This window comes from Protopterus annectens, chromosome 10.part0 (genome assembly GCF_019279795.1).
Source record: "Protopterus annectens isolate FY-2018-M chromosome 10.part0, PAN1.0, whole genome shotgun sequence".
Taxonomy (NCBI): Eukaryota; Metazoa; Chordata; order Ceratodontiformes; family Protopteridae; genus Protopterus; species Protopterus annectens.
In genome coordinates, this window is record NC_056744.1 from 1399360244 (window position 1) to 1399387238 (window position 26995).

General features: G+C 44.2%; 1 protein-coding gene across 1 annotated transcript in view; it reads left to right on the forward strand.

The window, feature by feature from the left end:
• DNAI3 (dynein axonemal intermediate chain 3) overlaps positions 1-26995 on the forward strand; it is a 1549065-nt gene that overhangs the window by 109331 nt on the left and 1412739 nt on the right. The gene's annotated exons all lie outside the window — the stretch shown is intronic.

Genomic DNA, 26995 nt, shown 5'->3' on the forward strand with positions numbered 1-26995 from the left:
ATTTATTTCCTTTCTTCAGGCCTTAAGCCTCCCTCTCAGTTAATTCCTGTTGGGTTAGTGTTGGTGTGTTTTTTGTGGGTTAACTGTGTGATTGTTGTGTGTCTGTGTATTTTTGGACATAATTATGTCTAAAGAAGTGAAGGTCTCAGGCTTCAAGAAGTGTGACTCGTGCTGTCAGAAAATGTCTCTGACAGATGGTCACACTTCTTGTGTGTACTGCCTGGGGCCTTTACACCTGCAGGAATCCTGTGCTATCTGTCACTCCTTTAGCCAGAGAGTCCTGCAGGAATGAAGAAATAAGCTTATTCTTCGTGGCATGTTAAAGCCAGAGGGTTCTCCGACCAAGGCTGGGTCGGTTAAGCCCTCTAAGCCATCTAAGGCCCAGGCTGTAGTTCTCAAGCCTTCGGCTGTGGCTCCGACTCCTTCGGAGTTGAGATCGGCTCCGGCTAAAGCCGATCTTTTCACTCTGGAGGTTGTAGTGTCGGCTCCATCTGGCTCCGATACACAAATACCCATTACTTTGTTGGCTCCGGCTGGAGCCGATGTGTCTTTATCCAGTATTGGAGCCGATAAGTCTTCGGCTCCATCTGGAGCCGAGGGGTCGTCGGCTCCGATGGCTCCATCCAGGAAGAGATCTCGGTCTCCTTCCCTGGAGTCGATTTGTTCGGCTCCGGGATCTCCTCTTTTGTCGGAGCGGAGCCATCGGAGCCGATCTTCAAGATCTTCCAGGCTGTCAGACCATGATTTAGAGAGGGTGGTAAGCAGACTGTTGAAGTCACAGGCACTAGCCCAAATGCTCCATAGCCCGTCTCAACAGACGTCTGCTATTTCTCATCCCCCTGAACTTCCTCCTCCGACTCTCCTTCAGAGTTCGGAGCAGGAGCTTCTCGGAACAGTGACCGTGGGTGCGCCGGAGCCGATACTTCCCCTTTCGGCTCCAACGTCTTCGGCTCCGATCTCCTCCAAGAGACCTTCTTTGGAGGGATCCGGTCGTCGGGTCTCCCTTGTCGGCTCCGAGGGGGCGAGTGGCATCGGACCCTTGTCCGACCCTGCTCTCCCTCTTGGAGCTTCGGCATTGGTGAGCTCGGCACCGACATCGGCTTCGGAGCCTTCTCTTTCGGTGGGGCCGGGTATTCCTGTTTCTTCGGAGTGGGATTCTTCTGGCCTCCCTGGGAGAGGAGCCTTCGAGGTGATGAGGAGTGTCCTAACCCCTGAGCTAGGTCAAAGGTCTATTCCTTTAGCTCCTCCATCTTCGGTGCCTGTTGATGTCTCTTGCCAGTCTCTTGCTCCCGGACCCAGAGATCCATCGCCCCAGGTTTCCCCATTGGGAAGAACTTCCTCTTCCGAGGTTTCTCCTGATCCTGCAGGAGAACCCCCGCGTAAGAGGACATGTGTAAGAGGAAGCACACAGACTCCCCTGAGTCTACTACATCAGATACCGACTTAGATGAGTCGGAGGGCTCCCCACGGTCCCCCTCTGAGGATGTCTCCTTTTCAGACATCCTGGAACTCCTTAAGCAGAGGGGGAACTGGCCTTCCATTGACCCCTCCGAGGATGAGTCGGTATACCTGGAGGCTTTTGGATCTCGACCCTCCACCTCCTGGGTGTCTCCGCCTTTCGACCCACTCATGCAAGTGGTGGCTCGAAAGGCGTGGGCAGCCCCGGATTCTGTGGAACCAGTCCCTAGGAGGCCCTCCAAATTCATTACAGACCCTTCAGACAAACAGTTTCTTTCTAAGGGCGTCCCTGTTGATGCTATGGTGGTGGCGGCAGCCACCAAGAAGGAACTTGCTGATCCTTCTGTGCCTGTCCATCCTCCTAACAAGGACTCTAGGACCATGGATAGGTACGGTAAGCGGATGTTTTCTTCAGCGACCTTTGCTATGCGTTCGCTGAACTACCTTTGTCACTTTACCAGACTTCAGAGAGACATTCTCAAGGAACTAGGTGAAGTGGTTCAGGATCCTTCGGTGGCTGGGGCTCAAGAAAAGATTGCCTCACAGCTAGGAATCCTCAATTCTTTGACTAACTCCTCCATGCGGCTCATTTCTTATGCAGCCGATGGAGCGAGTAGGGCCGCAGGCACAGGAGTGGCACTTAGGCGTCAAGCCTGGATGCGGCTTTGTAATTTCGCAGACCCTTTTAAGGCATCCTTCACCAATACCCCCTTTGATGGCTCAGCTTTGTTCGGGCCTCAGGTGAAGGATACATTGGCCAGGTGTGAACAAGACGGCAAGACCCTTTCTGCCGTAGGAGTCCATTTCTCCACCCCTTCAAGACCCTATCCAAAGGGTCAGAAGGGAGGGAAAATGTGGTTCCGTAAATCTCAAGGAGTCACGCCAGACACACGTGGTCAGATTACCCCCAGAGGCAGAGGGGGTAATAATAATAGGCACCGCCCTAGGGGCAGAGGGGGTCCGCAGAATCAGGGTAGCAGGGAGCCTCTCCCTGATAAACCCTTCCAGCATCCCTGAGGTGTTGCCTGACTGCCCACCCTTGGAGGCAGTCGGGGGAAGATTGTTGCTGTGCCCAATAGCCTGGCGTTCCCTCTCTCAAAACAAATGGGTACAGTCGATCATATCCGAGGGCTACAATATCCCTTTCGAGAGGTTTCCCGTTCCTCAGCAATCCCTTCTAGACGTCTCACCCGGTCTAAGGGAATTGGCAGAGCAGGAGGTATCAAAGTTCCTAGCAAAAAGAGCCGTCCAGCTAGTGCCAGCAGACCAAGTAGGATCCGGCATCTACTCAAGATTCTTTTTGGTCCCCAAAAGGACAGGAGATTGGAGACCAATTTTAGACCTCAGCAAACTAAACAAGTTTGTCAAGAAGGCCAGGTTCCGGATGGTCATGCTTCAGTCCATTCTACCCTTTTTGGGCAGGGACAACTGGATGTGCTCAATAGACCTTCAGGATGCGTACTATCATATAAAGATTCACAGGTGCTCCAGGAGGTTTCTCCGCTTTCGGCTGGGGTCCAGTCATTTTCAATTCAAAGCCCTGCCCTTTGGCCTCACTACAGCCCCCAGAGTGTTTACCAAATGTATGGCAGTGGTTACGGCTCATCTGAGACGTCAAGGATTCCAGGTATTTCCGTATCTAGACGACTGGCTCCTCTCCGCCACCACCTGGCATCAACTTCTCGAGGCCAGAGACTACACTCTCCAAACCTGCAAACAATTGGGGATTTCAATAAACTTAGAAAAATCTTCTCTGTTGCCTTGCCAATCTATTACCTTTATAGGCGCAGAATTAAACACTGTCAGCATGTCGGCCAGACTCACAAAACAAAGAATTCTGGACATAGTATGTTCGGATCATATTACTCAGCAAGAAGATCAGAGCCAAATTTGTCCTGAAGGTTCTGGGTCTTATGGCTGCGGCCATTGTACTACTACCATTAGCCCGCTTCCACATGCGGCTTCTACAGTGGATGTTGTTCTTTCAGTGGTCATTCCAGCAGCTCCCCATGAGTCACGAGATTTTCGTCATGCAATCATGCAAGAGTCATCTAACCTGGTGGATGTCTTCTCCTCTGCTCCATCAGGGCCGACTGTTTGTTCCCCCAGTTCCGGTTGCCACAGTCACTTCGGATGCCTCTCTGATCGGGTGGGGGGGGGGCATTATCAGGGCAGGATGGTCCATGGGACTTGGCAACCCATAGAATACCATCTGCACATAAATGTCCTAGAGATGAGAGCAGTGCTTTTAACATTGCAAGCCCTCAGCGACTTTCTTCCCTTAGGGACTATTGCAGTTCAGACGGACAACATGTCTGTAGTCTGGTATATCAACAAGCAGGGCGGGACCAGGTCCTATCCACTGTGTCGAGAAGCTCTCAGACTTTGGCAATGGGCAATCTCCTCTCATCGGTTTCTGATAGCAACGCATATCCCCGGGAGATCCAACCTCTTAGCGGACAGACTGAGCAGAGCTATTCTCATGCCACACGAGTGGTCTCTCAAACAATCGGTAGTGGATGAGATTTTTCAGAAGTGGGGCTTCCCTTCCTGCGACCTTTTTGCTACACCCCAAAACAGCAAATGCCCGGACTTCTTCACCCTCTTTCCTCTACCAGGCCATTCCCGAGAGACTCTCTGACCCAGGATTGGCCTCGGGGACTTCTGTATGCCTTTCCTCCATTTCCACTGATACCACAAGTTATTCAGAAAGCTAACGTATTGAGAGCCAAGTTGATCCTCATTGCCCCTTACTGGCCTCGACAAATTTGGTTTCCGTCCCTGCATCGTCATCTCCTGGCGCAGCCTTGGCATCTGGACCCAGTTCCAGATCTTCTGACCCACCAGTCGGGTCAACCGCACCGGGCCATTCATTCTCTCAACCTCACTGCTTGGTTGCTCCACTTCCTTCCTTAGCCAGGCTTCCTATGATCTCTAACCCCGTTAGAAATATCATAGTAGCTTCTCTAAAGTCCTCCACCAGAAAGATTTATGCTAGTAAGTGGAAACGTTTTTCTTTCTGGGCAAAGTCTAAACACATTGATCCCTTTACTGCTCCAGTGCATTCAGTTTTGGACTTCTTAGCACAGATTTTTCAATCGGGGTCTTCTTCTTCTACAGTTAAAGTCCAATTGGCAGCTATCTCTAATTTTCATGTTGGTTTAGCGGATCAAAACATAATGTCCCACAAGCTTTGCAAAGCCTTTCTGAGGGGTATCTTTCTCCTGAAGCCTCCAATCAGAGATCCTCCTCCGCAATGGGATCTGAATTTAATGCTGGCATCCTTGATTCTACCCCCATTCGAACCGGCTGCTACATGCTCGTTAAAGTTTTTTTCCTGGAAAACAATTTTCTTGGTTGCTGTTACTTCAGCTAGAAGGGTTTCTGAACTTCAGGCCCTTTCTGTCCGTTCCCCATACTTGGTTTTTCACAAAGATAGGGTATCTCTAAGAACTAATCCATCTTTTTTGCCCAAAGTTGCTTCCCAGACGAATATTAATCAATCTATTGATTTGCCAGTCTTTTTCCCTAATTATTCGGACAAAGCTGAACAAAAACTTCATTGCTTGGATGTCCATCGTCAACTCAGATATTATTTGGACAGAACTAAACAATTCAGAAAATCTGATCAACTATTTCTTTCCTATGCAGAGAACAGAAAAGGTCTTCCAGTCTCTAAAGTGACCTTATCCAGATGGCTGTCTTCTATCATTTCTTATGTTTATCTTCTTAGAGGCAAGCAACTGTCCTCAAAACCAAAAGCACATTCTACCAGGAGCCTGTCCACATCCACAGCCTTTCAGGATAGGCTACCTATTGACACCATTTGTGCAGCAGCCACTTGGGCCACTCCTCACACCTTTGTCTCTCATTACAAATTGGACTTGGCCTCCAGGGACAGGGCTAAGTTTGGTTCCACAGTTCTCAAGAGTCTGTTCCATTGAGCCACCCAGGATAGAGGTGCTAGGGACGCGGTCCCATCCAGCAAGAATGAAGGCGAGTTGACAACTTAACATTTAGAAGTTATGTACATACCATAACATTCCGTGTTTGTTGTCTTCTCTCGCCTTCTTTCTTGTGTCCCTCCCTCCTTCCCCCTGGCCTGGACTGATCTTGAGGTTGTACCCTTTTTTTTGGGGGTGTTGTCACTCTTTCCAAGAGTTCCCAGTAGGAAGACTCGTTATTGTTAGCGGCTATTGGCCTAGTTTCTCCTACATTTAGTAATCTTCTTCCTTGGGAAGAAGTGTTTTTGGCAGGGTTTTCTTCTAGCTACCAAATGAGATCTGAGGTAGTCACGCCTTGCATCATGGGATTTAGGGTCGCCTCGAGCTTGTAAAATGAGTTCTCGAGCTTAGCAAGTGCAGAGTCGGAGCCGAGGATCGGCTCCAAACCCATCCAGCAAGAAAGAAGGCGAGAGAAGACAACTAACATCGAACGTTATGGTATGTACATAACTTCTAATTTCATATCATATCCTGTTAAAAATGATGATTTCTTCTGAACTTGTAATGTGCCAGTTGGCTTGGGGATTTAAAACAGCATACTTGTATTTATAACTTGCTACACTTTTTCCATAAAAAATATTTGTACATTTTCATAAAAACCCATTGTCACAAGCTCAAGGCTTTTTTTTCCAGCAAACATCTTTATTAAATTTTCACACATGACATCGGCATTCTTACATTATATAAATGAAAAACAAACAAAATGACAATACTTTAGTTGCAAACAGTATACATCACATACACTACTGAAACAACTGTAGTTGTAAACATTATACATCACTTATAATAATCCATCCAGTTATTGCCAGTTAAGCATTATATGGCTCATTCAAAACCTGCCTCTTGAACCTCATTCTTGTTTTGCATATATTGTTGCCACAATTCCCATTTTTCCTATGTAATTTGCTCCTTCCCTTTTCTACATATCCCAGTTCCAGTTGTTTTATCTCTTGTTACTGTGTTCACTACTTCTAGTAAAGTTGGTCTAGACTTGATTTCCATTTTTTAGTAATTGCTTTTTTGGCTGCCACCATAATTAGACTCAGCAAGGCCTTTACTGTGTCTAGGCAATTCCAATTCTGTGTCATAACTCAGAAAAATCATCTGCCAGTCAATCCAATCCATTCAACCAGCATCTCCAACAGAGCGGTCTGCAGGGAATCCCTAAAGTCTGCCAGCTTTACACTCCCAAAAAATTTATTTTCAGCCACGTTTTTCTTGCCCATCACACCTCTAACATTTGCTATCCACCCGAGGAAAAATTCTTTGGAGTCTACTTGGGGAATAAAAAGACCAATGTAAACACTTCCACGCAAAGATCTTACATTTTCTAGACTTGTTGCATATTTGGGAGAGATACATTTATCTCCCCATTGTCTCTTTGGAAATTGCTTATCCAGTCTCTCTTCCTAATCCTTTGTAAGCTCCTCTGACTGATTCTTATAATTATCATGTAATATTTTATATGCTTTAATTATTCCTTTTTTAACAGCAGCCTCTGTTCTAGATTATATTAAAAACTGCACCAGTGCTGGTATTTCATTCAGGAGCCTCCTATTTCTTTCTCTTTGCCTATACTCTGAGTTCAATCCTGGATAGGGAAGGCAATTTCTAACCTGCAGATAAATTATTGGCCTCTTCCCATTCTATTACATTTCCCCATTGTAGTTATTTGCTCCCAATACCTAGGTTTCTTTGCCAGTTTTCTCCAATAAAATTCAGCCCCCTCTTGTCTATTATCCATATCCCTGATCACAGTCATCAGCAAAATCTCTTTTTTTCTATTCTCATAAGCTTGAGGCTTTGTCTGATATAGTGTGATCTTTTGACTGGCTTAATGTACCTGTATCTAACTGGGTCAAAAATCTCTGGCTGACATTGAGTTGCCCTAAACAAAGTAGCATAAAAATCTGCCAAATGTTCATTTGAGAAAGTTGTATAAAAAGTTGTTATTCTTGGAGGGGGGGGTGGATTCACTCTCACATCCCCTTTTCTCCTTGGTAACAGATTGCTTCAGACAAATGGGTACTCATTATCATTCATCAAGGTTATAGATTACAGTGGGATGAAACTCCTCCTTTCCAGAGGGTCATTCCTCATCTTGCAGATCAGACTCTTTTGTTTCCACCTGTTCTTCATCCCATACACTCCCAAAGACCGACAGAAACACTTCCTACTTCTTACTTCCATATGGGGCTTTTATTCAAGGATGTTTGTAGTGCCAAAGAAAGAAAGGGCTTGGAGACCAGTTCTGGATCTTTCTTTCCTAAAACTGTTTGTGATAGTGTCCTAATTCAAAATGATATCACTTCACAAACTGTTACCTCTTTTTCCTCTTTCAAGTTTCCTGGTAGCACTAGACTTTTATAAGATGCTTATTATCACATATTCATCCAGACATCAGATGTTTCTTAAGGTTTTGTATGTCTGGATCACATTATCAGTTTTCTGCCTTAACCTTTAGACTGTCAACTACACCTAGAGTGCTCTCGAAGTGTCTAGCCCCAGATTTAGCTCACTGCAGGCTTTAGGGTAATTCATATTTTTTCCTATATTTAGATGACTTGCTTATCTTTGTAGAATCTTTTTCAAAGTGTAAGTAATCTCTCTCTTGGGTGTGACATCTCTTAACCAAATTTAGATTCAAAGAGCTTTTCTTCTATGGGAAAAATAGATCTATATCTAGATATATTTCCACATAGACTTTGGTCTCCATGCCTTTTCTTTCTTTGGCACTAGAAACATCCTTGAATAAAAACCTTCCATCTCCCCATTTTCTTTACTGAATCTGAAAATGAGGGAGAAAGGATACTCTATACTGTGGATGTCCACAGGCAACTCGGGTACTATTGAGACAGAACTATATTTCTCAGATGTTTGATTGTTTGTTTCTTGTGAAGGTAAGAAGAAGGTCAACCTTTGTCCAAACAGAATGTATCCAAATGGTTGTCTAAGGCTATTACTTATTGTTATACTTACCATAGCAAATCTATTCCAGGCAGGGTCAAGACCCTCCCAACCAGGGCCCTGGTTTAATCTTTAGCTTTTTGTAAAGGTTTGGACTAAATATTCTAGAAGCTGCTACTTGGTCCTCTGTATATAGTTTTACAAAGCACTATAAGCTTGATTCCTTCTGTAGGTCCAGGTAAAGCTTTTCTAGGTCCATTCTCCAGTGGTTGCTGGACTGTTTTCTCTCTCCACCTCCTAAATGTAGGTAGCTATGATAATCCACCCATATAGCTAAAGCTACTGCAGCAGTGATTAGTATGATGACCATAGTACAAGTTGTGTAAGTTGAACTTACCATAATAGTAGATGTTTGAATGATCACTACTGCAGTAGCTGCTATCTCCCTTTCTCCTCCCCTTTGACTTTTTTTGTGTTTTTTTATGCCAGAATGTGAACATTTATGTTTTGTTGTTCCTAGCATAGTCCTTTCAGGGCTCAGACTCAATCTTTTTTTCTGGAAGGAAAGCTCTGAAGGGCTTTGCACTCAAACTAGTCTTATATATATTAGCAGTGTCAGTGGAGCAACAGGTAGCACACTCGCCTTTGATGCAGAATGCTGTGGATTCTATTCCCACACCAAGTAGATCGATTACTGACACTGTAGTGGAGCATAAGGGGATGCTGCACTCCTGAGTGTACTTTTCTTTGGATGACATGTTAAACTGAGGCCCCATCTGCTTGAGTTGGTGGTAGCTCAGGTGGATATAAAGGATCCCATGGTACCTATTGAAAAGCGTAGGGGTCCTTTATATATGTCAAACAATTTCTTAAAGGCATCCTTTATATTAGACATCCTATACATTAGAGCCCCCAGGAAGCCTACTCTTCCTTCCTGCGACCTTAATTTTGTTCTTGAAAAATTGACTCAGGATCCTTTTGAGCTTGCGGATTCAAATTCCTTGCAACATTGTACATGGAAGGCTGTTCTTCTTTTGGGCCTTGCTTCAGCTAAGAGAGTGTTTGAGCTTCAGACCCTTATGGCTGTTCCTTCTTTCTTTAGTTTTTCAAAAGGACAAGGTGTCTATTTACACTAATACTTCTTTTATGCTCATTTGTCTCTTAATCAATTTATTAATTTGCCCACATTTTTTCCTTCTCCACAGTCTGATAGTGAGAAGGTTCTTCACATCTTGGATTTGCATAGGCAGCTCAGATATTGCTTAGATAAGACTGAAGCCATTCACAAGTCTGAGCAGCTTTTTATTTCTTTTCATCTTAGATCTCTAGGTTTAGCTGTTTCTGAGCAAATCATTCCTTCATGGATGTCTAAGCTATTTATTTTTGTTACTTCTTTTATAGAAAAAAGTCTTTCTGCCTCTGTAAAGATGTTCATTGTGTTACACTGCTGCAGTCATCACACTTGGGTTATCCTGCCATCAGGCGGTCCCGCATTCGGCCAGAGTTCCAAAGTCTTGGTCCGGCGTCAGTTGCTGTCGCTTCTTCCCTGACGTCAGTGCGCCAGGGGTATATAAGAGGCATCCGATGCCATTTTCTTCAGTCTTTCTTGCCGCGCGGTGCCTGAAGCAGAAACAGTTCGCAAGTGCCGGTCGACCGACTCCTGAGATTTCCAATTCGAATTTCAGACCGAAGTCTTCAATAAAGCTAAGTACCCCATTGGGGAACCTTTTCTTGCCTCAGTCCGATGTCAGAAAAAGTTAACAATTGCATTTCTTGTGGGGAAGCAAATACCTCATAAGGACTTTCATTCTTATTGTATTCCTTGCCTAGGCCCAGACCACGACGTCACAGGTTGTCGGTTTTGTGCTAGGTTTAATAAACGAACTATTAAACGTCATTTTGATTTCGCCTGACATTACTTTGGTAGGAAATTTAATTATACCATGCCGTCGGAGCAACAGATGACCGGCATGCATAAAAAATGCAAGGATAAGGACAGGCAGCCGAGACCCAAACCAGACTCCATGGCCTCTGCTGGGCCAGTCGCCCGTTCTCCGGTTTTCAGTGAGGTTCCTACGCAGCCCCTGACGACCGATGATTTAGAACCTCAGACGGCTTCCGATTCCCAAGCAGAGATTACTAGGCCGCCACAGCCTTCATCTTTAGCCCCTTCCAACTCCAGAGCAGAAGGAGATTCCGGTCCAGCTGAAACGCCTTCAGTTGCAGAAGGTGTCTTCAGACCGTACACTCACCATCAAATCTTATGCAAAGCTGAAAACTCCTTTAAAAACAAAAGACTGTACAGCAGTCGCCAGTACAAGGCCCCATGCCTAAGAAATAGATGCTTAAGATGGCTGAAGATTTAATTACCCTAATCAGGGGTTCCCATCCCCCTCCTGATAAAAGGCCAAGACAGGAGGAGGATTATGCTTCCTCTGACCAGGTCTCAATTTCCTCAGATTCTTTTGAGGAACAGGAATACTCTTTTCCCCCTTATGAAGACTCTGATGCTGAAGAGTCTATTCCCTCAGCATCTCGCCCAGAAGACTACTCTTTTGGGGAAACTTTACATACCATGAGGGAACATTTCCACTGGGAAGGCCAGGATTACTCTAATTCTAAGAAAAAGACTCTGTGAGTTCCTTTTACTACCCAAGCACAGACCACTTGCTATTCCTCCCGTGTTAGACATTGTTCATAGGTTCATAGGTTCATACTAGGCTATCTGCCCTAGGGCATTTATAAGTCTAGCCAGAATGTGTTTGGCTTTCGCCACCCATTTTAAATTTATTTTGCTATGCCCTTTTTCGAGGTTAGTATACTGTGCCTCTGTCTAACAGTGACACAGAAGTGATACCCGGGGTAAACCTATGATCTCCCATCCACTCATCAAGATTCCTCTTGAAGAGAGTCAATGAGGAACTCTGCCCAACCTGGACTGGGATTTTATTCCAGAGTGAAGGGAGCCTCTGGGTTATGAATCTGTCCCTCCAGCATGTCCTATTTATTTCAGTGCTGAGGTTCAAGTCTCTCTCTAGCGCACAGCTCAATGGGATTTGGATTTTCTGAGGTGCAGCATGTCCATTAATTCCGGGTTAGACATGGCTTTATACGTCAGGCACAGATCGCCTCTGAACAGGCGGTATGCCACTGAGTAGAGCTGGAGTTTCTTTAACCGGGCAGCATATGGCATCTGTTTGAACCCTTTGATCCTCTTGGTGAGGTACTTTTGGGGTCTTTCCAGTTGCTGCAGGTGTCTGGTAAGGTACATCCCAAAAGGGGCATTGTACTCAATTATGGGCCTGATGAGGGATGAGTAAAGATGCGATGACCTCCCTGATCTAGATGTGAATCCCTTCATGATTAGGTGGGCTATATAAAATGTTTTTCTAACCACTTTGGCCACATGGTTGTCAAATGAGAGATTGCTATCAACTTGGGTCCCCAGGTCCCTAATTACTTCTTCTGTACTTAATGGATTACCACCTATGTGGTAATTTGTGGGCACTTTTTTGCCAAAGGGGATGACTATACACTTTTGGCATTTAGCTTGAGGCCATGGCTCTGGCACCAGTTGTCTGTTTCTATGAGGCCCTTTTGGAGGATGCTTGTGTCAGCTGGAGAGTCGATTATGGCACCCAGTTTGCAGTCATCTGCGAACTTGCTCAGCCACAGTCCTTCCGTGTTGGCCTTACCTCCGAGAAATATATACCGAACAAGAGAGGTCCCAGGACTGAGCCTTGTGGGACACCACTTGTAACTGGTTTGGAGTCTGACATGGCTCCAGCAATTCTAACCATGTGGGTTCTGTCCTTGAGCCAGTTTGCAATCCATCTAGTGACATAGGGGTTTATATTTAAGCTGGTGAGCTTACTTATAATGCCCGAGTGGGGTATTGTATCGAAGGCTTTTGCGAGGTCCAGGTAGGCTGTGTGGACCACCTTCGACTCGTCAATGGCCTTGGTGACCGTTTCAAAGAAATCAACCAGGTTTAAGAGGCAGGATCTGCCCTTAACAAAGCCGAACTGGGTAGGATCCAGTGTCTGTAGGTCCCCAATATCTTTATTTATGAGGTCCATGATGATCCTTTCCATAGCTTTGCAGACCAAGCTAGTCAGGCTTATGGGGCGATAGTTTCCAGGATCCGTTGAGGCACCACCTTTATGGAGAGGGACCACTGTTGCTGAACGCCACTCTTTGGGCACATATCCTGTAGTAAGGCTGAGATTGAACAGTAGTTTTATGTTTGGGTTTAGCTCTTCTTGGAGTTCATGTAGGCTGCCGGGACACCGTCTGGTCCCATTGATGCTGTGTTTTTGCTTTGGAGAGGGTGGCTCTTACCTGAGCATCTGAGATGTCAGGGGCAGCACTCTGCTGGGATAGATATTTGCCCTTTTGGTGGGGGAGAAGTTTGCGCTGAACCTGTCAGCTAGGATGTTGGCAATGTCTGTGGGTTCAGTGTATTTTTTGTCATTTTGGACTAATTCTGAGCATATCTGGGTATTACGACCCAGGTTCCTAACGTCACTAAAGAAAGCCTTGTGATTATCCTTAGTGTCCTGTGCAATTTTTCTCTCGAAGCTGGCCTTAGACAATTTTATGAGTGCCCGTAGTTTTTTGCTAATACTGATCAGTGATGCCTTCCCTTTTTGGGATTTTGCTCTATCATTTAGTAGCTTCCTCCTTCTATTGTATAGTTTGTTTATGGCTGAGGTCCACCAGACAGGACGTCTGCCTTTGGAGGATTGGGTCTTGGTTTTATTTGGGATCGCATGATCCATGCATTCCTGAAGGTGTTCATAGAATGCGTTTATAAAGGATTCTGCGGTCTGGGCTGTATTTTCCACAGGCCCGGGGGCTTTGAAGGATTCCACCTCGGTTTTGAGGAGTGTGAAATTTGCTTTAGAGAAGTTTTTCACTGTGGTTTTCAGGGCAGGGGGTGGGGTCGGGATGTGAATACCCAGTGAGATTAGTTTATGGTCTGATCTTACCAGTGAGGGATACACTTCTGGTCTGGAGCATAGAGTCCCCATGTTGGTGATGATCAGGTCCAGTATGTTTTCCCCTCTTGTGGGATTGGTAACAAGTTGTTCCATAGCATTTGAGTTTATAAATTCTAGGAACCTTTGGGCTAGGATGTTGGAGCTAGAGTAATGCTCCCAGTCTATGTTTGGGTAGTTGAAGTCGCCCAATATAATGGTGTTTGGAGAGACCTTCATATTTTCCAGTGTTCTCAAAAAGGCCGAGTGGGGTTCCTGGGTTTGGGAGGGTGGTCTGTAGCAGGCTATAAACTGGAAGGCAGTTTTACCCACTGTTAGTTGCACATGGATAGTCTCTGATGCTTCGTGCTTTGCCACCAACCTGGAGGTGTGGGTATCTTTGATGAATATTGATACTCCCCCTCCTTTTGTGGTTCGGTCCAAGTTTTGGGGCCGAAAAGCATGGTATGAAGTATAACCTGGTAGCGCTGGGGTGCTCTCAGGAGCCCTGAACCAGGTTTCTGTTACTGCACAGATATCAATGTTTTCCATGCTAAGGAGAGTTTTGAGTGCGTGCATCTTGAGGTTTAGACTTCTGACATTGATTAGCATTACTCTTAGTTTCTTATCCCTTGTGATACCTATGGAGGTGGGTTTGTCTTTTGAGCCTTGCCTAAAAAAGGCAGTATGGGGGTAGCAAGAGCCTTTGCCAATATCCGAAAGCCCAGGGGTGACAGGTGCAAGCCGTCCCTAGCGAAGCATCGTGGCTTGTCGAGCATATCATCCCAAGCTGACAGGCATTGGATCCCCTTTGAATGACACCAGTACTTAAGCCAATTGTTGAAATTGATCATCTTGTCTTCATATTGTGGCATCATTCTTGGTGAGGGTAAGATGCTACTCAAGGTCAGGGTCATACCGGCCTGGGCTACATGCTCAGAGAGCTCCTTTATGTCTCTTTTCATGTAGTCCAGGGAGGTATGTCTCAGGTCATTCACACCAGCATGGACAATGACTGAGTCATATTTGTACTTGCCTTGGAGTGACCTGAGTGCTTGTGTTATGTGTAGGATCCTAGATCCCGACAGGTTGCTCACCTTGTGGATGATGTTTACCTAGAATCTAGCCTTAACCCAGACTCTCTACCTCCTGCACCAGCCAAACCAGACAGATACTATAGAGTCCCTGACTCACACAAATTCCTATATAAAAGCCCTGTTGCTGATCCGGAAACCATTTCCCAGGGTCCCAAAGTGGTTAAGGCCTCTATTGCTAAAAATCCTGTACCATCTGAAAGGGATTCCAGAGCACTAGACAGATGGGGGAAAGAAAGTATATACCTCAGCTACTCTAGCTATGAGGGCCTTAAATTGCCAGTTTCACATGATGAAATATCAGCAATACCTGATGTCTCAATTAAAACAAAAAATGAGCACTCATTCAGAGCAGCTTGATTTCAAAGAAATGCAAGATTTTTTGCATGCAGCTGAACAAGTGGGAAAACATACTTTACAATGTGGATTTGATTCATTGGAGGCTTCCTGTAGAGCAGCAGTGACTGGGTCTGTCATATGTATACATGCTTGGTTAAAAGAACAAACCTTACCTGATCATGTTAAAGCAAAGTTATTGGATGCACCTTTACAGCAGGATGTTTTATTTGTTGTAAAAGCAGAAGAGGTTTTAAAGAAAATGGAGGATAAGGCAAAATCTATGCAGACGGTCAAGGATTTTTTACAGGTTCAACCCCCTCGTTTCAACAGAAATTGGCCAACAAAAAACTGGTCCTTTCCAGCTTCTGACAGACCACAGAGGGGCAAATACAGATGCCCAAGGGGCAGAGGTTAGTCACAAGGCCCTTACAAACCTCGACAATGGGGTACTGCAACCCAGAAAGGCAGAGAAGACGGGCCTCAAGTTGTCAGAAGACAAACACAATGACTTAACCCTCAGACTGCCAAGCAAATCTCTCTTGGCAGCTCCCTTGGGAGCACTCTTTGAAGACAACTGGCACATCATCACAAAAGACAAATGGGTCCTAAATATTGTCTCACAAGGATACAGATTCCACTTTCACACTTTGCCAAGGATAAAAGGAATGACAAACCTGCCACCAACTCAATGGGCAGAGGCTCAAAAACAAATTATAGCTCTCATGGACATGAGAGCCATTCAATAGGTACACAAGAGCAAGGTCAAGGATTTTACTCAAGACTCTTTCTAGTCCCCAGAAAGGACAAAGCCTGGAGACCCATTCTGGACCTTTCCATTCTAAACACTTATCTGCAAGTACCCAAATTCAAGATGCTAACACTACAGCAGCTTCTTCCCATGCTGGGCAAGAAGGCTTGGCTAGTAACGTTGGATCTCAAGGAGGCATACCTGCATGTCCCTATCAGACAAAATTGCAGAAGATACCTCCGATTTATTGCAGGTTCAACTCATTATCAATTCTCTGCACTGCCCTTTGGCTTATCTACTGCACCCAGGGTCTTCACAAAATGCCTGGCACCAGTAATTGCATACTGCAGACAAAGAGGAATTCAAATATATCCATACCTGGACGACTGCCTTATTCAAGCAGAAAGCAAGGACATTCTTTTAAAGCATCTGGCGTTTGTCAAACACCTATTAAGTTGCCTAGGGTACACAGTAAACGAAAAGAAATCAAAACTAGTGCCCTCTCAAAACATAATATTCCTGGGTGCCAGCTTAAATACAACGGCCCAGATGGCTTACCTCATGTCAGACGAGCAAGAAAGTACAGTTGTGTACACTTACCATAAATGTAGATGTTCGAGTGTCTTCACTGTTGCAGTCATGACTGTAGGGTTCTCCCTTGCCAGCAGGCAGTCCTCGGTCGGCCAGAATCCCAAAGTCTGGGTCCGGCGTCGGCTGTTCAGCCATGCTCCCTGATGTCAGAGCGCCAGGAGTACAAAGCTGACAGCCGACGCCATGTTCTCCAGTTTTTCTTGCCCCAGATGTCAGGAGTCCCAAAATGAATAAGGTCCCATACCCTTTGCAAATACACCTCAGAAGAATGGTGAAAAAAGGAACCACACAAAAGTAAAAATAAGAGGGGACAGGAGGGAGGAAACCCAGACTGCAACAGTGAAGACACTCGAACATCTACATTTATGGTAAGTGTACACAACTGTACTATGTTCATCGTGTTTCACTGTTGCAGTCATGACTGTAGGGTAGAATCCCAAAGCAGAATGAAAGGGAGGTGGTCATAAAGAAGAAGGGGTGGCTAAAAGGCCCTGCAAGACTGCAGAAGCAAAGCCTGCCCTAGACTTAGAGTAGAGAGGTAGATTGTAGTGCTTTGAAAAAGTATGCACTGAACTCCAAGTTGCAGCTTCCAAAATGTCTTTGGTAGGAGTTCCCCTGAGGAAGGCAGCGGAAGTGGCAGCAGCTCTGGTGGAATGAGTCCTTATACTCCCTGGGATTTGCTTTCCATGGTGTGAATAGCAAAATCTGATTCCATGAGCAATCCATTTAGAAATGGTCTGTTTTGAAATGGCTTTACCTTGGGAACTTGAAGCATAAAAAACAAACAATTGATCTGATTTCCTGATGTCCTTGGTTCTGTCCAGGTAAAAACATAGTTGTCTGTGTACATCCAAGGAATGTAAGATCCTTTCCCCTTTATTTTGAGGAGTGGGGAAAAAAGTTGGCAAGTGAATAGTTTGATTTAAAGCCACTTTGGAAACCACCTTAGGCATGAAAGTAGGATTAGTCCTTAAAGACACCCTGTCTTGATGAAAAATAATATAAGGTTTCACAGCCATAAGAGCTTGCAACTCTGAAACTCTCCTGGCACAGGTCAGAGCTAACAGGATGGCTGTTTTCCAAGATAAAAACTTGATGTCAGAAGTGGCAGCAGGCTCAAAAGGAGGTAAAGTGAGCTTTTCCAAAACATAGTTGAGATCCCAAGCAGGAATGGGGGAGATCTAGGGGGCCTTAAGTTCTTAGCTCCTCTGAGAAACTGTCTCATGAGCTGGTGGGAAAAGATTGGAGGGTCTGTATTATAATGAGCAGAAATAGCAGAGGCATGTATCTTAATGGAAGAGAGAGAGAGAGACCCTTATGTAAGAGGTCTGTCAGGTAAAGTAAAATCAAAGGAATGTTAGGAAGAAGAGGATCAGAATCCTGAGCCTGCATCCAGGAACAAAATCTTTTCCATTTTCCTGCATAAGATTTTCTAGTGATAGGACGTCTGGCTTCTAAAATGACATCCATAACCTGCTTGGGTAGGAGAGAATGAATCAAAGACCCTGGATTAACCAGGCCGCCAGGTTGAGTGTTCTGACATGGGAGTGTAGAACCTGACCCTGGTGTTGGGACAGAAGGTTCGGAGTCTGTGGTAAAATCCAAGGGGGCTTCAGACAAAGGTTTTTCAGAGTTGGGTACCAAAACTATCGAGGCCAATTTGGGGCCAGCAAGATTATCTTGGGCTTGTCTTGTTTGATCTTTAATAATACCCATGGAAGAAGAGGAAGAGGCAGAAAGGCATATCCCGAGAGGTTTCTCCAACTGAATGATAGTGCATCCACTTTCCAAGCTAGTTCGTGGAAAGTCCTGGTGCAAAAAATCTGTAGTTGATGATTGAGGTGGGATGCAAAGAGGTCTATGTGAGGACATCCCCAGACTGCTGTTATCATCTTGAATATTTCGGTGTCCAGCATCCACTCGTGTGGGTCCGAAAGGTTTCTGCTCAGACTGTCTGCCAGGAAGTTTTGCTTCCCTGGTAGAAACTGAGTTTGAAGGTCCAGATTGCAAGCTAGAGCTGTGTTCCACAGATCCATGGCTAGTCTGCAAAGGGGGTAGGAATGAGATCCCCCTTGCTTGTTTATGTACCACATAACTGTGGTGTTGTCTGTCCGTATCAGTAGTTGTCCTGGTTGTAGAAGATTCCTGAAGGCCAATAGGGCTTTCTGAACGGCTAACATTTCCTTTAAATTGATATGCAGGTGCTTCTGATCCTTTGTCCAAAGGCCTTGCAGACAGTTGCCCTGAAAATGGGCTCCCCAGGCATAATCTGAGGCATCTGTGATTAGTATCTGAGTGGCAGGAGGCAGGCAGAAGGGTTTTCCTTTGTTTAGAGTACATGCCTTGGACCACCAAAGGAATTCCTTTTGAAGACAAGGCAGGACGGAGATCAGTATGTCTAAACTGTGGCAATGCTGAGACAATACACTTTTTAGGTACCACTGTATTTTCCTCATATGTAGTCTTGCATATGGTACAAGAAGGATGCAGGAGGCCATGTAACCCAAAGCATGCAGAACTCTCCTTGCAGATAGCCGAGTTAAAGTTGCCAAGGTTTTGAAAGTTGAAGCCAGATGTAACTGTTTTTTGTATGTCAGAAATGCCATCTGGGTTGTTGTGTTTAGAGAAGCGCCCGGAAAAATCATCTGTTGTGAGGGAGTCAAATTTGACTTTTTTCTGTTTACAGTGAATCCCAGGAACTTGAGAAGATTCTGAACAAACTGTAGATGCTGGAGTAAGACATTCTTGCTGTCTGCCTGAATAAGACAGTCGTCCAGATAAGGGTAAATTTGAATTCCCTTGAGTCTGCAATAAGCTACTACTGGAGCCAGGCATTTGGTGAAGACCCTGGGCGCAGTAGACAATCCAAAGGGCAGCGCAGAGAATTGAAAGTGCCTCGATCCGGCCTTGAACCTGAGGTATTTTCTGCGGTTTTGGTCAGCATTGGAAGTAGCTGCTGTAGAGTAAGCATCTTGAATTTTGGTATCTCTAGAAAAGTGTTCAAGACTGACAGATCCAGAATGGGTCTCCATGAATTTTGCTTCCTGGGGACTAGAAAGAGCCTTGAGTAAAAACCTTGTCCCATCTGTAAAAGTGGAACTAGTTCTATGGCTTTCATAGCCAAGAGAGCTTCCACCTGGTTTAAGGCCTCTGTCCATTGATGTTTTGGAAGATCTGGCCATCCTCTTGGCCTCGGTAGGGTATGAAAATGGAATTGGTAACCTCTTGAAACCACATCCAGAACCCACTTGTCTTGGATTATATGAGTCCAATTTTGGTGAAAAAGAGAAAGTTTTCCTCCGAGAGGGCCTTCCAGGCAAGAAGTTCCTGCAGCCCAACAGAGGGAGTCATTGAGTCTGTTTCCTATGAGCTTGTGACCTGCCTCTCCTCCCCTAGGGGTGGAAGCAGTCCACTGTCTTGGTCTATAAGAGGCTTGTGTTTGATGCCTTCCCCGGGAGCGTCTGTATCTACCCCTCTGAGGCCTGTCTGAATTGGGAAAGGACCAATTTTTAGTAGGCCAATTCCTGCTAAATCTGGGAGGCTGTACTTGTAAGAAATCTTTAACTGTTTGCATGGACTTTGCCTTGTCCTCCATCTTTTTAATCACGTCTTCAGCTTTAGATCCAAATAAAACATTATGCTGAACAGGAGCATCCAATAATTTAGCTTTTACTTGATCTGGCAAATTTTGTTCCTTTAACCATGCATGCCTTCTAATTACTGTGCCAGAGGCAGCAGCCCTACAAGAAGCCTCCAAGGCATCAAATCCAGAGTGTAAACCATGCTTCCCAACTTGTTCAGTGGTATGCATTAAGTCATGTAATTCCTTATCATCTGCACAGGCGGAAAAGGAAGTTAGCTTTTGTTTTAAAACAGGCAGGAGAAATTGCTGGTATTTCAGCATATGAAACTGACAGTTTAAAGCCCTAATAGATAAAGGAGCAGAAGTGTACACTTTTTTTGCCCCATCTTTCTAAAGATCTGGAATCCTTCTCAGTGGGAATGGGGTTTTTAGCAGAAGCAGCCTTAACTCCCTTAGGACCCTGAGAAATGGTTTCAGGGTCAGCAGTAGGGTTCTTGTATAAAAACTGGTGGGAATCAGGAACCCTGTAATATCTGTCAGGCTTAACAGGAGCTGGAGGAAAAGAGTCAGGGGTTAAGTTAGCCTCCGAAAAAGCATCATCCACAATATCCAAAATAGGAGGAATAGCCAGGGGTCTATGTTGGGGAAGAAGAAGAAAATCCCTTAGTCTTTTCTTAGATTCCGAATACTCCTGTCCTTCCCAGTGGAAATGTTCCCTCATTTCATGCAAAGTTTCCCCAAAGAGAAGTCCTCAGGGGGAGAAGCTGAAGGAATGGATTCCTCAGCATCAGAATCCTCATAAGGAGGGAAAGAATATTCTTGGTCAGAAGAAGAAACTGAAGAAACAGAAGCCTGATCAGAGGAGTCATAATAAACTTCCTGCCTTGGCCTTTTATCTGGAGGGGGATGTGAACCCCTAATCATAGTAAGTAAGTCCTCCGCCATCTTAAGTAACTGTTTCTGTGACTTGGGAGCCGGATCAGAAGAGGCCTGTGTTGCAGTCTTTGTTTTGGAAGGAGTCTTTGCCTTTGTCTTTGGCTTTGCCTTTATTAGAAGCCGAGTAGGCCTGAAAACCCCTTCGGAAGCCGGTACCTGCACAGCGACTCCCACTCCGGACCCATCCGAAGGAGCATTGTCCGAAGGTCCTGCAACAGAAATATTCAAAGGCCTAGTTGGCTCTTCGTGGGAGTCCGTTTCGGCCATCGGTTCTGAAATGGCCGACTACAGGGGCTGCAAAAGCACCTCACTGACGACGGCTGAACCTGAAGCTGGCTCTGCTTGAACGATATCGTCTGATTTGGACCTCGGAGGCCTGTCTTTGTCCTTGCGTCGTTTGTGAACTCCGGTAGCCAGAACCGTATCCAACGACATTTTGTAATTAAAATGCCTACCGAAGGAATGAAATGCAAAATCGTACCTTTGTTTAATTGTACGTTGATTGAATCTAGCACAAAACCGACAACTAGCTACGTCGTGGTCAGGGCCTAAGCAAGGAATACAGTAAGAATGAAAATCCTTGTGAGGTATTTGCTTCCCACATGAAATACAATTATTAACTTTTTCTGACATCGGACTGGAGCAAGAAAAAAGTTTCCCCAACGGGGTACTTAGCTTTGATTAGGAGAAGAAAGTCTTTGGACTGAAGTTTGTTCAGCCGACCGGCACTTGCGAACTGCTATCACCGCACGGCAAGAAAGACTGGAGAACATAGCGTCGGTTGTCAGATTTGTACTCCTGGCACTCTGACATCAGGGAGCATGGCTGAACAGCCGACGCCTGACCCAGACTTTGGGATTCTGGCCGACCGAGGACTGCCTACCGGCAGGGGAGAACCCTACAGTCATGACTGCAACAGTGAAACACGATGAACATCAGCTGACTCAGTACTTCAAAATGATGGCAACAATGACCCAACTCCCTGCAAGAAAAATTCTGCAGGTCTTGGGATTCATGGCATCTTGCATACTACTAATACCATTTGCAAAACTGCATATGAGGAAATTACAATGGTACCTGAAAAGTGTATGGAGTCAGCATAGCCACAGCTTGGAGACAATAATACCACTCATTCCCTGCCTTCAACAGGAGTTTCTGTGGTGGGCTCAGGCATGTCACCTCAACAAGGGTCAGCCTTTTACCCCACCCACAGCCAGGCAAACTATAACAACAGATGCATCGGATTATGCCTGGGGAGCACACATGGCAGGACAGTGCATTCAGGGCAAATGGTCTACAGATCAAAGGCATCTGCATATCAATCAAAAAGAAATGCTAGCTGTACAAAATGCCCTAACAACTTTCAAGAACCTCTTACATCAGGACAACTCCTAATAAAGACGGACAACACCACAGTAATGTGGTACATAAACAAGCAAGGGGGCACACACTCCTACCCCCTATGCAGGCAAGCAATGACCTTGTGGAACACAGCACTGACCTACCAAGTTCAACTACAAGCACAATTCCTGCCAGGAAAGAAAAACACATTGGCAGACGATCTAAGCAGAAACATCATGGATCCTCACGAGTGGAAACTAGATCCACAAGTATTTGCAATGATAACTCAAAAATGGGGATGCCCAGACATAGATCTGTTTGCCAACCCCCAAAACTACCAACTTCGGAAATTTTGCACAAGGACATTCCACCCACTAGCTTGGAAAGTAGACACCCTCTCATTCAGTTGGAAAACATTAACAGTGTATGCCTTCCCTCCACTGCCTCTTCTAGCAAAGGTGCTGCTGAAAGTCGGATTAGAGAGGCCACAAATGATACTCATTGCTCCAGACTGGCCACGCCAACACTGGTATCCAATACTAATGAACATGGCTCATGGCCCACCATGGATTTTGCCTCAAATTCCTCACCTGCTCACGCAGGAAAACAATCAGATTCTACACAGCCAGCTCAAGACTTTAAATCTGGCTGCATGGCAAATTACCTAAGCAACCAGTCAACACTTCTCTCTAAAGCTGTTATGGATGTCATTCTGGAGGCCAGGAGGCCCAGTACCAGGAAAGCCTATTCAGACAAATAGAAAAGATTTTGTGCCTGGAACCAGGCTAAAGGCCAAAATCCCCTTGTTCCAAACATTCCTCAGATTCTACAATATTTAACTGAGTTGTTGCGCAAAGGACTTTTTTTTCATCTATTAAGATCCATGCCTCAGTGATTTCAGCTCACTACAACATGGATCCTCCTATATTTTCACATCCACTGCTAAGACAGTACCTCCGAGGGGCTAAAAACATAAGACCGCCCAGGAGAGCACCAACACCAACTTGGGATCTCAACTTTGTTCTGGAAAAGCTAACACTACTGCCCTTTGAACCAGCTTTTACAGCTGATTTACAGTTTCTATCATGGAAAACTGCCCTGCTGCTAGCAATAACTTCAGCACTAAGAGTCTCAGAGCTACAGGCCCTAATGGCAGTGGAGCCTTTCCTCATTTTTCATCAAGACAGAATCGCTCTACGAACTATCCCTTCCTTTATGCCAAAGGTGGTTTCCAGTGTGGCCCTAAACCAAACCATTCATTTGTCCACCTTTTTCCCAAATCCCCAGAACAAAGGAGAAAGGCTCCTGCACTCTTTGGACATTCACAGGCAATTACGTTACTACTTGGATAAAACTAAGGCTTTCAGAAAATCTGACCAGCTCTTTGTATCCTATGCTGCAGGATCACAAGGAAAAGCTATCTCAAAACAGACCATTTCAAAATGGATAGGACATTGTATCCATTTCTGCTACACACATCATGGGAAACCGGTACCTGCTAGCATTAGGTCCCATTCCACCAGGGCTACAGCTACATCAACTGCCTTTCTCAGGGGGGTACCAACCAAGGATATTTTGCAGGCTGCAACTTGGAGTTCAGTGCACACCTTCACCAAGCACTACCACTTACCTCTATACTCTAAAACCAGAGCTGGCTTTGTCACTGCAGTTCTGCAGGGCCTGCTAGCTTCTACAAACCCTGTTTAATTCCACCGCTCATCCTTAGCTTTGGGATTCAACCCAAATGTGATGAATGCAGCAGTGTAACATGATGAACATAGTACAGTTTTGTACCTACCATAAATGTAGATGTTAGAGTGTTCACACTGCTGCAGTCCAGGTTACCCTCCCTCCATCCCCTCTCACCTAGCTGAACCTTTCTATACCTTTCTATCTGGTACAACTTTTGTGATGTATTTGCTTGTAACTGAAGGTATTCCTAGTATTCCCTTTACATGTTTTATTGGCAATATGTATTGCCCACCTACTTGGGGGCACCTGACATCTGGGGCAAGAAAAACTGAAGAAAATGGCTTCAGATGCCTCTTATATACCCTACCCTTGGCGCACTGACGTCAGGAAAGAAGCGACAGCAACTGACGCCGGACCATGACTTTGGAACTCTGGCCGACTGCGGGACCGCCTGACGGCAGGATAACCCAAGTGTGATGACTACAGCAGTGTGAACACTCGAACATCTACATTTATGGTAGGTACAAAACTGTACTTTTCATCTACCAGGGCTGTGGCTTTCCCTGGTGCTGTTTCAAAGAATTGGATGCCAATTTCATCCTTGAGGCTGCTACGTGGACTTCTGTCCATACTAAGCATTACAAATTGGATATTGTTTCAAGAGCAAGAACTGGCTTTGCCAGTGCTGTCCTACATGGGTTTCTTGAGGGCTCTGCTGGGCCTTTCTCTTCCCAAGTTTCCTGTTTAGCCTTTTTACTCTCCCTTTTGTGAAGAATACTGTAGCAATGATATGGAAGGGCATAGTACAATTGTGTAAAATCTTAGCATAACAGTAGATGCCCTTCCTTTCCTTTGAAGTATTTGCTTCCTCCTCCCTCCTCACCCTTTTCTCATTGCTCCTTCTTTTTTTACCTTCTGGATGCACACGTTCCTCCTTTTCTCTTGGGACTGTTGCTCCTCCTGGGGTCTTTCGGTTTTGAGGTATGTAGATCTGTACATCACCATTATGCCATATGTCATTAGCAGGGAGCATAAATGTGATGTATGACATTCTTAGAATCCTAAGGCTTTGGAATACTTGTCTGGACATGGGCTACCTTGGCAGGCAATCCCTTTTGTGAAGAATACTGAAACAATGAAGATAACGCCATCTACTGTCCTGGCAGGATTTTACACAGCTGTAGTTTCTCCATAAAAAGACAAGTTTTTTTATTTCTTCCGTTGTTTTTTTCCCCATTGAATTCTTTTTACATCATTATTCCCAAAATTTAACACAGCAATTTCATTTATTGTAAAATAGGGTCTATATTAGATCACCGACCACTGAAAGAAGCGAACGATGATTAATCGACCCTATGTAAGCAAAAGCTTACAATCTCGAACTGTTAGAACAGCGATTTTTTTTCCTAGGGAAAAAAATTGCTTTTCCAAAACACATATACACAACACAAGCACACCATACAAACAGCAATCCACACACATACACCTAAAATCTTACAACCAACCCTACACTAAACTATACATACACCACTAACTATCCACTTACCTTAACCCAAACCCTAAGGTCTGTCACTATTGCACACTCACCTCACCCGCTCCCTAACCCTAACTCCCCTAACCCTCACGTCCACACAGTCGCACACATACCTAACCTGCGCCCTAATCCTAACTCACCTAACCCACCCTAACCCTCACATCCACACAATCGCACACTTACCTGATCCCGACCTGTAACTTTCCACCACAGTGCTGAAAATACTGAAGCAACAGAAACGGACAACCAAATTCTTTCTCTAGGAAAGAATTTGGGTTTTCAATATTTTCAGCTTTCGTATATTTTCAGTAGGGTTCGATATTAGAACATTCGAAGGTTTTAAACCTCAATGTTCTAATATAGGCCCATAAACTATATATCCCCCACATTTACTACATAGCTGAAACCTTTACATTTCTCTTTATTTAAAGCCATCCCTATTATCTCTAGCCACTCATTTGTGCAAAGTATACTTCTTTTATCCAAATGTTTTTTTTTTTTGCAATTCTGCATACGTTAACAGTACTGGAGCTCTTAACCCTTCAGGTGTTATGTACCCCACCTCCTTCATTTTGTTGTTTATTTCATATACTATCATATCCATAACTAATGCAAAGAGTGTACAGCTCATTGACCATCACTGTCTTTCACCACTGCCATTTATAAGTATTTTTGTGTTATTATTACTATACGTTGACATACATAATTTCCTAACTTTTTCACTTGTATTATATTTTTCCACTATTACACATAAGATTTCATGTCCAATTGTATTAAATGCTGTATTAAGGTCTCCTATCATGATTTTCGCTTCTTTTCTATTCATAATATTATCCACAATTTCTCTGTCATTAATAATTCTTGACAACCCTTTCCCTTTATACTATATATTCTGTCTTCCATAATATTTTCACTTTTAGTTTCAAATCTCTTTTGTATTATTTTCATTAAATGTTATAATTATTATTCAGTACTATCAGTCTCCAGTTTTTTAATTGTCTTCTGTCTTCCTTTTTCCATATGAATTTAAGTATTCCACTACATAACTCTTTATTCATAAAATCTTAATTTAACCATTCCTTTAAAATGTTAATTTTTTTTCAATCCATTACATTTTTATGCATTTTATACCTTTGCTATCTGATCCTGCAGCTGAATCTGTATTTACTTGTCCTAATAGTTTCTCTGGCTCATATAAAGAAATATCCTTTTTCCAACTCTGTATTCTCTTTTTCTGTTAATGTTTTACTTTCCATGTTATTTTCACTACCTTCATTTTTCTTTAAACAGTTCTTGTGCATATTGTACTACACTATTCATAATTTTTCTGAGTTCTTTCTATTTTTTCTTTTACATTTTTTATTTCTCTCATACTACCATCTTCCTTTACTTATCTGCTTAAATTACTTAATGCTGCTTCTATTTTTCCTTAAATAACAATTCTTGTATTTTTTCTTAGAATAAAGTAATCTTTTAGTTCTAAATGTATAGCTTTTTTAAGTCCATGAATTTGTGTGCCAAAGTTTTAACTTACCATACCTTATAACTTCTAACATTTTCTTATATCTTTTCCTTTCTTTTTACACTTGCCTCTTGAATTGCTATTAAAGTGTCCAGTTATTATAATGTTCATATTTATCACTACATTGTCTAAAATCTGATGAAATAAACTTTCCCTTTCTTTACAGTTAGTATAAGCATATAGTGATATAATTCTGTATAGCTGCTCTTTCCATTTTATTTGTTTCTACAATGGTAAAGCTTCCCATTGTTGCTAAAGTTACATCTA